The sequence below is a fragment of the Thermobia domestica genome, chromosome 17, assembly GCF_964235325.1.
Source record: "Thermobia domestica chromosome 17, izTheDome1.hap1.1, whole genome shotgun sequence".
Lineage (NCBI taxonomy): Eukaryota > Metazoa > Arthropoda > Insecta > Zygentoma > Lepismatidae > Thermobia > Thermobia domestica.
Window position 1 is genome coordinate 23,037,316 of NC_137470.1, and position 16,042 is coordinate 23,053,357.

Below are 16,042 nucleotides of genomic sequence, written 5' to 3' on the forward strand. Positions count from 1 at the left end.
AAGGGATAGGTTCAGAAGTGGAATAACAAGGACTCAGGGTAATCGTGGCTTTCTTTCCCAGAAGTCTACTTTCTCAAGTAAATAGATATGATTCCAATTTACAACTCTTGTACTCCTTAGAAGTTTCAAATAAACCAGGTTCTTAAAAGAGAAAGAAAGAAATTTTAATTGTAGTAACACACCACAAAGGTGGAGAAATAAAAAATACATAGGCCTAATTTTCACATCCAGGAAAAGGTACAAATGATTTTTGCAGTAAACAACGGACGTGGGAATCGGAATTAATTAAGGTTATTTATGTACTGTCACATTGCATATTTTTAAGGTAATGTTCTAATGTTTCATTGCTATATTGTTTACATAATTTAATTGTTGGAAGGCGTAGCATCATTAGAATTTGAGTAAGCCAATAAGATTATCAATTACAGTACAGCCTCTTGACGAAATAGTGAAGTGCTGTATTTTACACTGTACCGATTTATAACATTAAATATTAGTACAATTAATTCTCCGTGTATTCAAAGAATAACCTCGAACTAATATAGTTAATAACATGCATTCACACGTATACAAAGCCCTGAAGACGTGCGTGAAAGCTATTCTCAGTCAAATACTTGGTTCTCAGGACACAATTAATACGCAGTGTGTGAGTGAGATTCCTAGATTGAAATCAAGCGGCTTATTAAAGAAATACCGTTGGCTCTAAAGTGAATTATTTATACTATTTTGATCTCATCATTTATCTCATTCCTTGTAAAAAAAAAGTCTAAAGAGATGCTTTAATCAAAGATGATACAGTCATCCTCATTATCACATTCACGTAATTGTATGAAAAGAAAAAAAATGTAGAATTGACTGGACTACCTTCGTTGGCCAACTGCATCGGAATGAAATTATTTATTTATTTATTTATTTATTTATTTTGAAACATGAAAGTTTTGCTTCTACCAGTCTCTTAGCCAGCCCAGAAATGTAGAGGGGCCCCGATAGAAGTTAGGGAGGGCCGATCCAACCACATTATAGATCATCATCATATTATAAATCATTTGCAAGCTTACCGTGAAAATTTTAGGAGGATCCAGTAAAAATTTAGGGAGCCGACCCCCTAGACCCCTTGGATATGGTCGTTCTTCTACGCAAAGAGCTAGTCTCCTTCTTGTTCTACGAGTACATTTGAAGATTCAGAAAACTTGCAAAATTGAACAGTATTACGAGGAAATAAATCTAACTTGATTTTCCACGTACAACATATTTTATTCATCCTGTTACATGGGTTTCATTGAATCTTTCAGTTTAAATTTCCGCTTTTATGACCTTTAGGCTAAAGGAGGCGGATGACTAAAGCAAATGAATGATAATGAAAGTATTGGTGGAATGATAATGAGGGAAGGAACGAGAGTACTTTGAGAAAACCTATGTACACGATGTTGTCTACTATAAACTTACTTGGCTGGGAATCGAACGAGGCACCCCACACACTAAAGATAGGCATTCTACCACTGAGCCCCTGTGCACTCATGCTTTTAATAGCAACTATTGTATACGCTCTATGATAAATACCTTTGAATTGTTATATGTTTTTGCAGCCTTAAATATACTATACCACGTGTCTCTAAAAATCTTACTATGAGAAATTATTGCATTGTATTTCATGATGTAAGTTGCATGTGTTAAACTCGTCTACACGATTTTTTCATCTTATTGCAGGTTTGTGTAATTTGCAGTTTAGGCACCTGGTAATCAAAGCTGTAATAATGGCATTTGTTGGGGCTGAAAAATCATTCAGGTATTGAAAATTGAAAGATACCGTTGTTCTGCGCAAGTACAACTTCGTTTCGAACGTGGAAAGGTTCATCGTCATAACTGTCGAATTAAGAGAACACACAGAATCATTGAAGGTGAACGAGATTTCCCAGTGCTCAACATTTTCTCTGCCACATCACAGCGGAAGTTCTGCTGTCCCTTTGTTTGGGGACACTGACAGGTTTGTTCTGCCTGGATATCATCCAACTGTGGTTAATTCCACAAATGAACGACGGTTCTGATAATTATGTACTCCAGCAGGATGGAGTACCTCATTATCACTTTTAGGTTCGTTCGTACTTCAATGAGGTCCTGCCACATAGTTAGATAGGGAGAACAGACCCTTTGGGCTACGCTCTTCTGAAATGTCCTGCCAGAACACCAGATTTAACCCCCTGGAGATTTTCTTATTCAGTTACCTGAAGGACTGTGTTTATATTCCTCTCTTTCCACAGAACTAGGTGAACTAGGAATTGAATTCTAGCAGCAGCAACATTGGTCACGCCAGATTTACTAACCAAAGTATGGCAGGGGCTAGATTTTGGCATAGATGTTTGTCGAGTCACAAAAGGTTATCACATTGAATCCATATAGCCCACCATAATACTGTAAAAACCTTGTATCAAATAAACAAAAATTGACATAATATGTACAGTAGATTTTTCTAAACAAATATTTCAAAGTGGGACTTACTTTAGAGACATGCTGTATTATTTTATGATTATTATATTTTATTTTAATTAATTGAGGACTGTAGTATGTTTGCGAAGGTGTCGTTTTTAATTTCGTGTTTTGATTTTAAAAAAAGCTAGCTCATCTTAAATCCTACAGGCATCACTAATGAACATTTTCTGACTACTCCTTGACGTGTACAAAAAAATGTGAACGATATAGAGATAGCAAAACCGAAAAAAAAAATATCCATTTTTTTAATTTTTAATTTTGGTAGCCTGTTCTCTTCTACTTGATACAGCAGCTACATAAATATATATTATTTAGCAGCTTGATGTGTTAATTTCGACAGCATCAGAACTTAATCAAAAACCTTATTTTTATCATTATCCAATGAACAGTAATCTTGAAACAGACCTATTCAGTAATATTGTCGCAGCCGATATCCTCAACCTAAAACGAATACAGAAAATAACAAAGATTTGCAGATATTCTAACTTCTTCCGCCATATGTCACTTACAGCTTTTTTACAGGACATATTATCAAATTTAGAAAGTGAAAAGTGAAGTTTGTTGTGAGAAAATTAAATAAATATGATTCTAAGCAGAGATTGATTTCTTGCCGTAAGAATATATTTAGATAGATAAAGTAGCTATTCAAGGATTCATATCAGTTGTCCTTTACACTACTTTGTGGTTTTAAGGGAGAATATCATGAGAATTATTACTATATTCATACTGCTACGGAGATCATGGTGAGAATGTCCCCTTTATGAAACTTTTAAACCTCTTCATATATATAAATCAATGACTGAAGATAAGGCCTAACCTTCTATTATATAAAATCCTCCTCTTTATTTTGTAGATGGTGAAATCAATTTATAAAAGTATTCTTTCTATCATAGCTATTTGACTTAACTCTAGGGCTATCATACGCCACATTTTCACTGGACAAATCCCAATTTCAATGTTCTTGTGCTGGTGCTGATATTTCGCAGGTGTACATTTTGGCCCGGTTTTGAGTCATTTTCCTCCTTTTTATGTGCCCTAATCTCATAGTAGTATTCTTTTTTCTCTTTTTTTCCAATAAAATATTTTGAACTGAAAGCTAGAGAAATTTTAATCTATAGTTCACTTGAATCTTGGTAGAGTGTGCTACTTAAGGCCATAAATTCCATATATAATGTTTAAAACATCGTTAATACAGTGCATGCGAACGAACAAACAATTTGTTTCACTTGCGTAAGGATGAGACATTGAAGAACAATGATTAATGAACTTCAAACTCAAATACATGCTTTCTTAATCTTTGAGAAAAATATTTTAAACTGTTATAAATCACATCAATTTAGCTTATTAAATTTAAACGTACATTAACCCTTTGGGGATCCTGGCTTTTTGGGCCATTTTTTAGACTTTCAGTCAAGCAGCTACTGTATTGTCACTATTTATCCTAGGATCATGGTTCATACCTCATTCTCTTCAGAATAGAGCTGGCTTTCAAATGATACTACTTGCGTGCTCATACCATGTACCAGCAGCGGGGAAAAAATGTCAAAGTGAAAATTTCGGAGGGAAAAATTTTTTTCTCGAACTTTGGCCCCCCTGCCCCCCCTGTGTGATCGTAGCCATCTAAAAAAATCTGAGAAATAGTACTTAGTATACTGAATGTGTGGGCCAAATTTCAAGTTTCTATCTTGAATAGTAAGGACGGGAGAATTTTTATCAAAAATTCCCACAGTGCCCCAAAGTACCATAAAACACTATGATATCAGGGAAAAAAATTCCTGAGACAACCCTAATTACCCTAGGACTATAATCCGCCAATCATTCTCTTCAGAATAGAACTGTCTTTCAGGCGGTACCATTCATATGTCTCCATCATGTATCTAAGGCGGGAAATTCCTGACAAAAGGGATTTTTGGGGGCAAAATTTCCCTTTTTTCAACTTTTGCCCCTCTGGACCCCCCTGTTTTTACGCAGAAATCGGAAAAAAACTTCTGGTAAATACTACTCGGTGGACTGAATGTTTGTGCAAAATTTCAATCTTCTACGTGAAAAAATAGGCCTGCCAGAGAAAATTTCCCTACTTTGCCCCACTTTTACCCTATACAGAAGTATATTTGGATAAAAATTCACTGAGACGGCCCTAATTACCCTAGAATAATAATTCGACGGTCGTTCTCTTCAGAATGGAACGGCCTTTCAGACGGTATGACTCACGTGGTCCTATCATGTTTTTTTTTGGCGGGAAAATGACGAAAAACGGGACTCTTGGGGTAAAAAATCCCTATTTTTACCCCTTTGCCCCTCTGGTTCCCCCCTGTTTTAGCACTGACATCGGAACAAAAAATCTGGTAAATAGTACTCGGTAGACTGAATGTTTGTGCAAAATTTCAATCTTCTACGTTCAAAAATAAGCCCGCAAAAAAATATATATACCGACAATGACCCATATTTCCCTATATAGAAGTAAATTTTTCAAAAAATCCCTAAGACGTCCCTAATTACCCTAGAATAATAATTCGACCGTCATTCTCTTCAGAATGGAATGGCCTTTCAGAAGGTATGACTCACGTGGTCCTATCTTGTATGTGAGGCGGGAAAATGACGAGAAACGGGATTTTGGGGGTAAAAATTCCTATTTTTACCCGTTTTCCCCTCTGGTTCCCCCCTGTTTTGGCACTGATATCGGAACAAAAAATCTGGTAATTACTACTCGGTGGCCTCAATGTTTGTGCAAAATTTCAATCTTCTACGTAGAAAAATAAGCCCGCCAAAAAATATTGAACATAGGCTTAGAAAATGAGAAAATAAATTTTTGACTTATGACGTCATCACCTCCTATGTCTGGACGCAGGACGGTCTGAAATCATACGTAATGTCTTCTACAAGGTCTCTGGACTTGGAAAACAAAAAAACCCGGACGAAAAAGCTCAAATAGAAGAGAAATAACGCAATGTACCATGAAAAGTGCATATGGTACAAATTGTACCATAGGATCCCCAAAGGGTTAACGGAAACAGAAATTTCCGAAATCATAGGTTACCACCACACAATATGTAATTCAATCTTTTTTTTATAATAATTTCTATCGTTTACTGGGAAAAAGTCAAGGATAATAAACAGAAAAAAACTTCATCTTTGGCATAAAATTAAAATTTATCTTAAAAAATGTCAAATTAACGTATTTTATATTATATGTACTTATGCTATTGTAGGTGTTGTATCTATCACTGAATGAATGAATACGGTAAGAAGGCGTATTGTAGTACATTGATAGTTGAAAGGAGATAAACGTAGATAATGTAGTGGGCTGTAAACATGTAAAATATTTTGTTTTGCAAGACGTAATACCACAGAAATGTTGCCAATTAGAGAGACTAAAACAGAGTTAAAAAATAAATAAAATCAATTTTTATCTTCCGGGAGCGCACTTACTCTAAAGTTTGCCGAAATATGAAGAAATACAGATTTTTACGATAATTTTTAACATTTTTAATTTAACCTCTTTCCGAACGTAATATCTCAAATTGTCATATATTAGAATCACAGAAAAATAATGTTTAAATATTATTTTAATCCATCAACATCTTTCGGTTTAATTTTCCAACCTTAAAAATTAAATTTTGTTTATTTCTAAATTTTGTTTCCAATTTTGATTAAATTTGAAGGCAATGCGTGACCGGACATTCAAGAGAAGGCTAATTTAAAAGTGTTAAAAATTATCGTAAAAATGTGTATTTTTTCCATATTTCGACAAACTTTAGAGCAGATGCGCGCCAGGAGGATATAAACAAATTTTATGTCTTTTTAAACTCCCTTTTACTTTCCACAATTAGGAACTTTTCCGCGGTATTACGACTTGTTAAAAACATTTTGCATTTTTTTTTCGGCCGATCCTAATAGACAATCTGCTAAATAATTTTATTGATAGTACAGTAGAACCCCTCTAATCCGTCACCTTTTTAATGGGGCGTATGGTCGAAATGCAGAAAAGGTCGGATTATCAGAAAATACAGAAAAATACGGATTTACAATAAAATAAACAATCTCTGAACTCAAAAATGAGTTCTCTACAGCATTGTTCTTTACAGTAAAAACATTGCAAAAAAAGAACCGCGCAAAAGCTGTTATTATTATTGTACAAAGCAATAATACTGTATGTGTAATATTTACTAGGTAAGCCTATAGTAAAAAATACTAGAAAAAGTCAGTTATAGATTTTAATTTAGAACTAAAAGCTGCGTACTACAGTGCAGAAAACACGCACAAATAAAGACAGGTTACAACAGATGATGGAGCACTAAAGCGGACAAGCGATAACATCAAGTAAACAATTATGCCGCCATGGCAGTAAACGACAAGGGCCTCATGTGTCAACGACGAAGTTCGGCTCGAGTACGATCGGATCAACCGGAGAGGCTGAGGAAGGATGAGCGGAGTTATACTGTATTATATTTTTCGATTTTCAAGATATAAAGAAACATGTTATAACATTTTTTATAAATTCAATAATTATACCACTCAAATTCAAATAATTACATCCTTAGCAGGTTATGTTTCCTCCTCTTTTTCTGCTTTTCTCGTATATTATATGCCATTCTATCTCTGTGTTGTAATATTTGCCTCTCTTACTGCATTTCAAAATACTAAAATAGATTAAATTTTGCAATGGAAGCTAATTGTCCCGTTACTTGCTCTGAATATTTATGAACAACAATTCACACATGAATGTCCTAGAGCGCAAACTTAAATGTGAAAATCATTAATTGATTTACCCGAATCTGATCAGATTTCGAATCTACCCGCAGTTGCTGATTGAAATGTAGTAGTAATGAGTTAATTAATGTAGCAGAAATCTCTCAGTGGACATGCGTCATCAGTTTCACAATGGTTATTGCTTATCCGTCCTTTTGCTTTCAATGTTCTCTCTTCCCCCCTTATATTTGACAGCACAAATGTAATCATTTCCACTTTTTCTCCTGCGTCATACTCCTATTAGGATTTTCCGGATTACTCTACTGATATTGTACAAATAAACTTTTGATTAATACGGTTCCCTCCATGTAATGTTCGGTATGGCATTTTTTTAAACTCTTAAAACGAGTTTATGTATATTTCAAAATAAATGATTGATTAAGAGTTAGTATAGCAGAACTGGAGCCGTTTTCAGTGGGAGCTCATGTGCTTCAGATCACACGTTATGCTGTAGGTCCATGTATCCTGTAGTCTCGCTGGTGAAAGGGACGCTAAACTTAAATCAAATCAAATCAAGTTTTAAAATATTGCATTATTTTTATTAACTTTTTGAAGGAATTAGCTCATTTTCAATGCAAATATATGATCTTACAATTAACTTTGTGAAAATTCCGCGAACAACATTCTTTCTCTTCAAGTACAAAATCTGATCATCGTTAAACGATTTATTTATTTATTTGTTGAGAAAAGGCTCACGCTCCTAATTTGTAATGCATGTAGAATATGAATGGAGTTTTGACTTCAGTTGTTAGTCAAATTTTACATTAGATATTCCCCAAATTTGTCAGGTAAAATGTATGTTATATCAAAATACAATGTAACTTGCAATCGTTAACACGTACAATATATATTTTTTATTGTGTATAATCAATCTTCGGATTTATTTTCCAGGAATGTGTGTTCTTTTCTCTAGTACTCATGTAAGCATTAATCATTTGGATACGAAGACCATGCAAGGTGTAAGATTAAACCTCCCTTCCTCCTTCCTCATAAATCTGTCACCAGGACATGTTAATATCCTCATTCCTCAGCAGATAACAAAAAGGATTGAACTCCAATATCAGTAACTTTTAAGAACGGACGGTTGCCTTTCCTTCCTAAATGAAAGTATAAAATGAAAACAGAGAAGAGGGTGAGATCAGATCGAACGCTGGGAATTATCTCAAAGTTGAACTTTGTTATGTTATATTGATAGCTTACTCGTGCACGCTGTAGTCGTAAAAGTCCGTATGCAATTATAGGTTACTGGTATTTTAATATCAAATAACTGAACAGTGATTTAGATACATTGTAAAAAAAAAGAAAGAAAAAAAGAAATAAAGGAAAAACAATAGGTATCAGTCACACCAGTAAAACTATGTAAATTTATTTTCAAAAGATTCAGTAAATATTGAAATACTTTAGCAAGTTTCATCTGCTCTTCATTGAATATAAAGTAAATCAAATGAGATTTAATGTCGTTTGTGCAAGAGGCCAGAGTTCTGTTTTCTGAGGAGAAAGTGTATCTACCAACCCACTTAAGATTCTGACTTGTTAAAAATAATACAAAATTTACCACTTTTGGTTTGTTTGTTTTTCATAAGTGAAAGGAGATAATATAAGGTAACTTAACGCAATCATAAATAATGTTATTCTACAACAACAAATCTGAATCTAAAGAATTTTCATTGTTGTTACCCATGGAAATTACAATATTGCCTGAATAACATTTCCCCCAAAATCTAGGTTAAGGCAGCCACTAAAGGGAACGAACACAACTGGATTTGATTGCGTATCATGTTTTCTTGGTATCCCGTGAACTACTTTTTAAATAATAGGTGTATTTAGTTTTTAATAAACAAAATAGTTTCAATATGCAGTTATTAATATTAAATAATAATGTTATTTAAAAAGAAGTTCACAGGATACCAAAACAACATGATACGTAACCAAGTGCAGTTGAGTTCGTTCCTCTAGTCGCTGTCTTAACTTAACGAGGAAACCGGTTCAAGGGTGATATGAAATTGTGGACGAGTTTATGCGCAAACGAAGTGTTTTTGTGCACAATTAAACCCATTAGAGGAAAATAACCCTCGATCTCAACCGTGTCGGATATATATAGAGGAATAAGGGGAAGGTTGGTCCACCGATATTTTGCGAATTTTCGGCTATGTTGCGAGTGAATATGTTTGAAAATTACATTCAAACGTTAAGAAAGATGCATCAGGGAGGAATAAAGGTGGTGTCGAATTTGAGGTGAGTGACGTAGCTTCTACCAGGGGCCGGAAAAAAGAAGGAGCTTAAGGAATAACAAACGTCACTGGCACGAAGAACAAAATTGTATGGTATTACATGCTAATATATCATATCGTTAGTTCGTAGAAAAAGAGAAAAATGCAATAAAATATATTAATTACATTGTCAAAGGAACAGAGATATTATTGTGTGAACAAAAATACAATGTTATATTCTGTGCAAAAGTGCTATAGAAAACCAAGTTAAATAATATGAATCATAAACACATATTGTTACAAACGTAAGTACAACAGTATACAGTTGTGTGACATATTAAAACACAATGTATGGATCAATAAGCAAAAATAGTATCTCCAACTTAAAAAAAAAACGAGAAACCTTATATACTGTATATCACATACAGTTCCGATCGGTTAATAATTGTAGAAATGATAAATGTTTGAAAGTTCAGACGGCCACATTTTTTTTTTTTTACATTTTTCATCCTATTTGACTGATAATACTTTTATTCGATTCAGCATATTAAGAAACCTGAACATAGATACCTGACACGGCTATTTCATTCAACAATGGAACTCCGGCATTTTCGCCTTCCCAGGCCTAAACATTCTTCCCCTAGAACTTTTTATGGACTCTTCGCTTTTGTAACCCTCATGTCTAAAGCAACGTATTACTACAGTTTCTTGGATGTAGGAATTATTCATTTTTAAAAGACTATTTTTACTAGTACTAACGCTACATATTCAAAAATTCCCAAAATGTCGGAGCAGCAGCCTTTCCCTTATTCCTCTATATCTTCCGAACGGTTGAGATCGAGTGTTTTTCCCTCTAATGGGTTTAAGTGTACACAAAAGCACTTCGTTTTCTTATAAACGCGTCCACAATTTCGCGTCTCTTGAATCAGTTTCCTCGTTAAATTTTTGAACTAATGTTATTCTGGCAACACTGTAATTTCTATGGATAGCAACACTGAAAATTCTTCAGGTTCATATTTTCTGTTGTAGAATAACATTATCTATGGTTGTGCTAAGATGCGTTTCATTATTTCTTTTCTCTTATGAAAAACAAACAAAAAAATGGTAAATTTTGCAACATTTTTAGTAAACAAGGCTCCTAATGATCTTAGTAACCTCTATCGTATGCCACTGGTTATAGAAAAGACATAACCTGATTTTTTTTTTTTTTTTTAGATTTTCTTCTCTTTGTCGTCACAGAAATCTATATCTGCATTATAAAAATGAAAACGACATTGTATGTTATGTCATAATGTGGAAAACAACTGAACTGTTTAAAATGCATTATTGAACCTTACGCAATATTTACTAAGGTTTATATTCTAAGAGAGAAAAAGAAAGGTTTAAGGTTTATGCTAAAATATAGTAGCTCACAAGACTCTGAAGTTAGAGAAATGAAACTCTGTACAGAAAATTCTTGTTAAAAATTAGCGGATACACTGTAGTGTATTAGCGGTTTCGAGAACAAATTTTAAGAACAAAACGGAGATAATTTATATATATATATATATATATATATATATATATATATATATATATATATATATATATATATATATATATATATATATATATATATTAGGGTGTCCCTTATTTTCGAAAATTGGAAAAATTAGCGGGCCACCCGTTATTTCTCTTCTTTTTCGTTAGAATAGGTTACACATCAAAAATTTCTTTAATATTCAAATATTTACTGGTCGCTCAAGCCTTTTGAAATCAGTTATACAGAATGTTGCTATTCGTATATACTTCAAGAGATGACCAACAGATCGCAGCACTATTGTAACAAAAGGAAGGAGCCATTGACAATAATTTCTTGCGCAATGTGCACAGAATTGCCTTGCTGTTTAACGTCTTGTTAATTTGTGTGTAGGATTTTGTTCTAATTTATATTTAAAGATCAATTTTAAGATCTTTCTCTTATTAAATAACCAAACTACCGTCGTCGTTTACGTGCAAACTGGGAATTTAAATTTGGTTAAGGAAACTTTGGATCTATTTACTGTGTTTCGTACGCTAGTAGATCGTGGTGTTTGGTGTACCATCAATCAGTAAGACGTTTGAGAGGATCTCGGTGCATTAATTTTGAGTGAGAAATGGAACAGAAAAAGAAAATTTCCTACTCGACTAGGAATAATAGTAAAATTTACTTGCTGGGCAGCACAGACCATGTGATACTAGGTAGCAAACTCCCTTCCAATAAGCAGGTCCTGAAATTGTTTCTCCATCATCACCTATTGTTGAAAAAACTATACGAGAAAGTTCACGCTGTGTAATGCAAGAAGTTGAGGGATTTTGGGAAAGAGCACGCATTCCAATTCGTGCGAGGAAGCACACGGTCACCAAAGTTGAACAGTTATTTGAGAAGTGGTGCAAATTAAAGAAAAATGCCAGTAGGAAAACTAATACACAAGGGAATAATGAAAAACAGTTTGTGGGTGAATTAGAAAAAATGTTTGATATCGCTTGTGCTAATGCTTTGGATGTGATGAAGAATAAAGAAGACAAAGACTTCCTCATAGCGCAACGACAACCTGGTCGTCCAGGAACAATGGGTGGTGTGGATAAAACACTTGCCGTGAGAGAGTCGAGATCTAGAGAGAGACAGGAAAGATTTAACAAAATGAAATAGAAAAAACTGGAACGTCAAAGCAAGGAAACAGTGGTGACTTTGGATGCAAGTATTTGTTCTGATGAAATCGAAGGTGACGACTCAAATGCAATTTCTAATGACACTTTTACTCACAACTTTCAACCAACTCTACAGAAGGTAACACCAAAGAAACGAGCAAGGCAGAGTGTGTTTACTTCTGAATTGTGTGCAACATTAGATAGAACTAAAGTGAGCGTTAGGAAAGCAACGTATTTAATAACTGCTACTGCACAGAGCTTAGGACATTATACAACTAAACTAGCTATAAACCGCTCAACAGTTTCACGTAGTCGGCGACATCATCGTAAAGCATCAGCGGAAATGTTGAAAGCCAAATTTCAACCCGAGGGATCACTTCAGGTACAGTGGGACAGCAAACTAATGGATGACGAGTACAACAATAAGAAAACAGAACGTTTACCTGTGGTTGTTAGGGACTTGTCTGGTAAAACTGAAGACAAGGTGCTAGGAGCCGCAAAATTAGAAAGAACCACTGGTCTTGCACAAGCTACAGCAGTTGTTGAATTGTTGAAGAACTGGAAAATTGCCGACAGGGTAGCTGCACTGTGTTTTGACACAACTGCGAGTAATACAGGGAACGTATCGGGTACCTGCACGCACTTACAGCGTCTTTTAAAGAAAAAAACTTCTTAGCTTTCCATGTCGTCATCACATTTTGGAATTAATGCTTGCTAATGTATTTAAAATTTGCGTTTGTGGTAGTGTAACGACTGGGCCCAAAGTCGTATTGTTCGAGACATTACAACAATTTTGGGACAAACTCGATGTCACCAAATATGAGCCCGGCATCTTAAACAAAGTTATATCTGATTTACTGGGAAACAACGTAGAATCTGTTCTGGATTTTGCACAACGTCAATTGCAGTCAGATCATTACAGAGATGATTATCTGGAACTTCTAGAATTAACAGTAATTTTCCTCGGACAGCAACCACAGAGAGGAGTTCACTTTAGAAGACCAGGTGCGATTCATCATGCCAGGTGGTTATCGAAGGCACTATACAGCTTCAAAATTTATATGCTTAATTCTCAGCTTCGAATAACCAAACAGGAAAAAAAGGGAATCCAAGAAGTCTGCATTTTTTTGACTGTGTTTTATGTTAAAGCATGGTTTACAGCAACGCATGCTGAACTTGCTCCCGCTTGTGATCTGGAACTACTTCAAGGACTTATTCAATTCAAGAGCAAGATCCCACGTGTTGCAGAGGCTGCGCTTCAGAAGCTGATGAGACATTTGTGGTATTTGAGTGAGGTGCTGGTCGCTTTGGCTTTTTTTGACCAAACGTTGTCGCTAGAGTGTAAACGAAGAATGATAAAGGCTCTAAAAGAACGTGAAGGGGAAAATACTCCGTCTCAACGCAAGATTATTGATAACCCAAGCAAATACTTGCATGCGGAAATTGATTCGTTTGTGACCAAAAATTCGATTCTGTTCTTTCAGTGGCTTGGCATACCTACAAACTTTCTGCAGAGTGATCCAAGTACATGGGATGAAAGAGAAGACTTTAAAATGGGACTGGCAATTGTTCGGCGTTTGAACGTTGTGAATGATAGTGCTGAAAGAGCAGTTGCTCTAACACACGAATTTAACAGGGCGATTGTTCGTGATGAATCTCAAAGACAGTTTTTGCTGTAAGTTGTCCAAGAACACAGACGAAATTTCCCCAACTGCAAGAAAGAAACTCTTAATAAAGAAAATCACTAGGGATGTATAAGTGTGTGTAATTATGCATTATATATAATGTGTGTATGTGTAAAAAGTAGTATTTACACCAAATGTGTTAGGAACAAAATGTTTTCTTCCATTCGGTTACATAGACCTGCGCAGGAAAGGCTCTCTTGTAATTGTATGAGTGGCTTATAATAGAAAAAAGCTAATAAACTTTGTTGAGCTTGAGCGACCTCTAACTATTATCGTATCAAACTGAAATTTTACTCAAATTCATTTTATATGGAAAGGAAAAAATATAAGAGGTGGCCCTGTGATTATCTCGAATTTCGTTTTTTTGGGTATGCATAAGGGACACCCTAATATATATATATATATATATATATATATATATATATATATATATATATATATATATATATATATATATATATATATATATATATATGTCAATGTGCAAAACTGATATTAAGGTTTTGTGTCTCACGATCACAAGAACAGAGCTGAACAATTTTGAAATACATTTTTGAACATAGTTCTCGTTTGTTTTGGGTATAGGGTTTTTACTTGGTAATTTTCATTAGTGCTGCATATTCTATGGGGAAAAAGAAGTTTAAAGTATATGCCAAAAGTAGGGTTCTTATCAACCCCTCATGTTAACAAGATCATTTCTTTTTGTTTTAAATTCCCGATTAGAAACAAGTTGTCACGTCACGTCACATGAAGTACTTCAGCGTTTTCGGAAATTTCACTTTGACGAAGGAAAGAAGGGTAATTTCTGTTTTTTTTTCTCAATATATAAAGATGGATTAAGATTGTTTGTCTCATTACCACAGAAAAATGGTGAACCGTTTGAAAATGAATATTTTAAGGTAGTTAGCATTTGACTCGGGCCAAATTTTTACAATATTAATTTTATTACAATGCAAAGCCTAACGTTAAGGTTGAAATTAATATGTACGCCACAAATACAGTATCTCACTAGCTTTTCCCAATAAGGATATGGAATTGTGTATGTAAAATTTTCATTTGAAGTGAATGGCTACGTGTTCGGAAATTTTGCTTCTATGCGGTAAGGAGCTCAAGACTTTATTAACTTATTCTTAAAAAGAGAACAAAATAGTGATTTTGACAAAAATCCGGGCCCAAATTGTTTTCCTGTGGATGTAAGAATAAAGTTACTATTTATACAAGACAGATACAGTATGTGAAAATACTTCCTTTTCCAGTAAAGATTTTTGTAGTATGTTTCCAGGGAAAATAATGAAACACTCTCTTATTGGTTTCTGAAACCCTCTTTCGATTTATTCAGCGACTGATAAAAGCCTTTTTACCAAAAATCGTTGTTGTTATGGAGACATTAACCTTTTACGCTTCTTCTACTAATTTCCCAGAAGTGTGCACTATGTCAGTCGTTTCTCCGGGCGTTCTATTATGTGCTTTTCAACAGCGCTAATAAACCAACAGAGATATTAAACACGACAACAAGCGTCCTTCAAGAATAACTATAAATATACCACATTGACTTGACACCTAGTTTTCCGTTCCAAGCGCTGCTATCGGCTGAAGGAATTCCACTCCCTTTCGCTAAGGCTTTCTCGCTTGGCAACAGCTGAGCCCTTATTGGCTCAACGTATGGGTGTGTCGAGGGTGTGAGTTTAGTTCGCATTTTTGCCACGGCTCAAGACATTTTTGCAGCACTATAAGTGTTGATGCGAAACAGTTCATCCAGTGGTTATCATTAAACATCCTTTACAACAGTACAGAAAAAAGAAAAAAATCAACATTGAAGCACGTTTTTATCTTTTGAAACAGGTTAGGTTAGCAATGCGTCAGCATATTCACTTCTGTTATGAAGTAAAGACTGTGGTTGGAATTCTAAACATTGTTGGCAACGCAGTAAATATAAGCAAACCTTAAGTCCTCACACAATAATTTTCAACTGCAGGATTGGTGGGAACCTGAAATTTATGATAAATAGGTCCTATATATTATATAATAAATAGGTTTTGTAAAAGTATATAGGTGAGGTCCTATATATTTTAACATTATTTCCCTCTACTTCTGCTACAAATTTTTATTTAAATTTAAAAGAAAATCTTAACAAATTTCGAAATTATTGTTCAATTACAATTGAGTGCAATAAGTAATGAAATCTTTCAGTTTCACGTCCCACGATTATGCAGTATAGGATAAAGGAGACGGTGATGATGG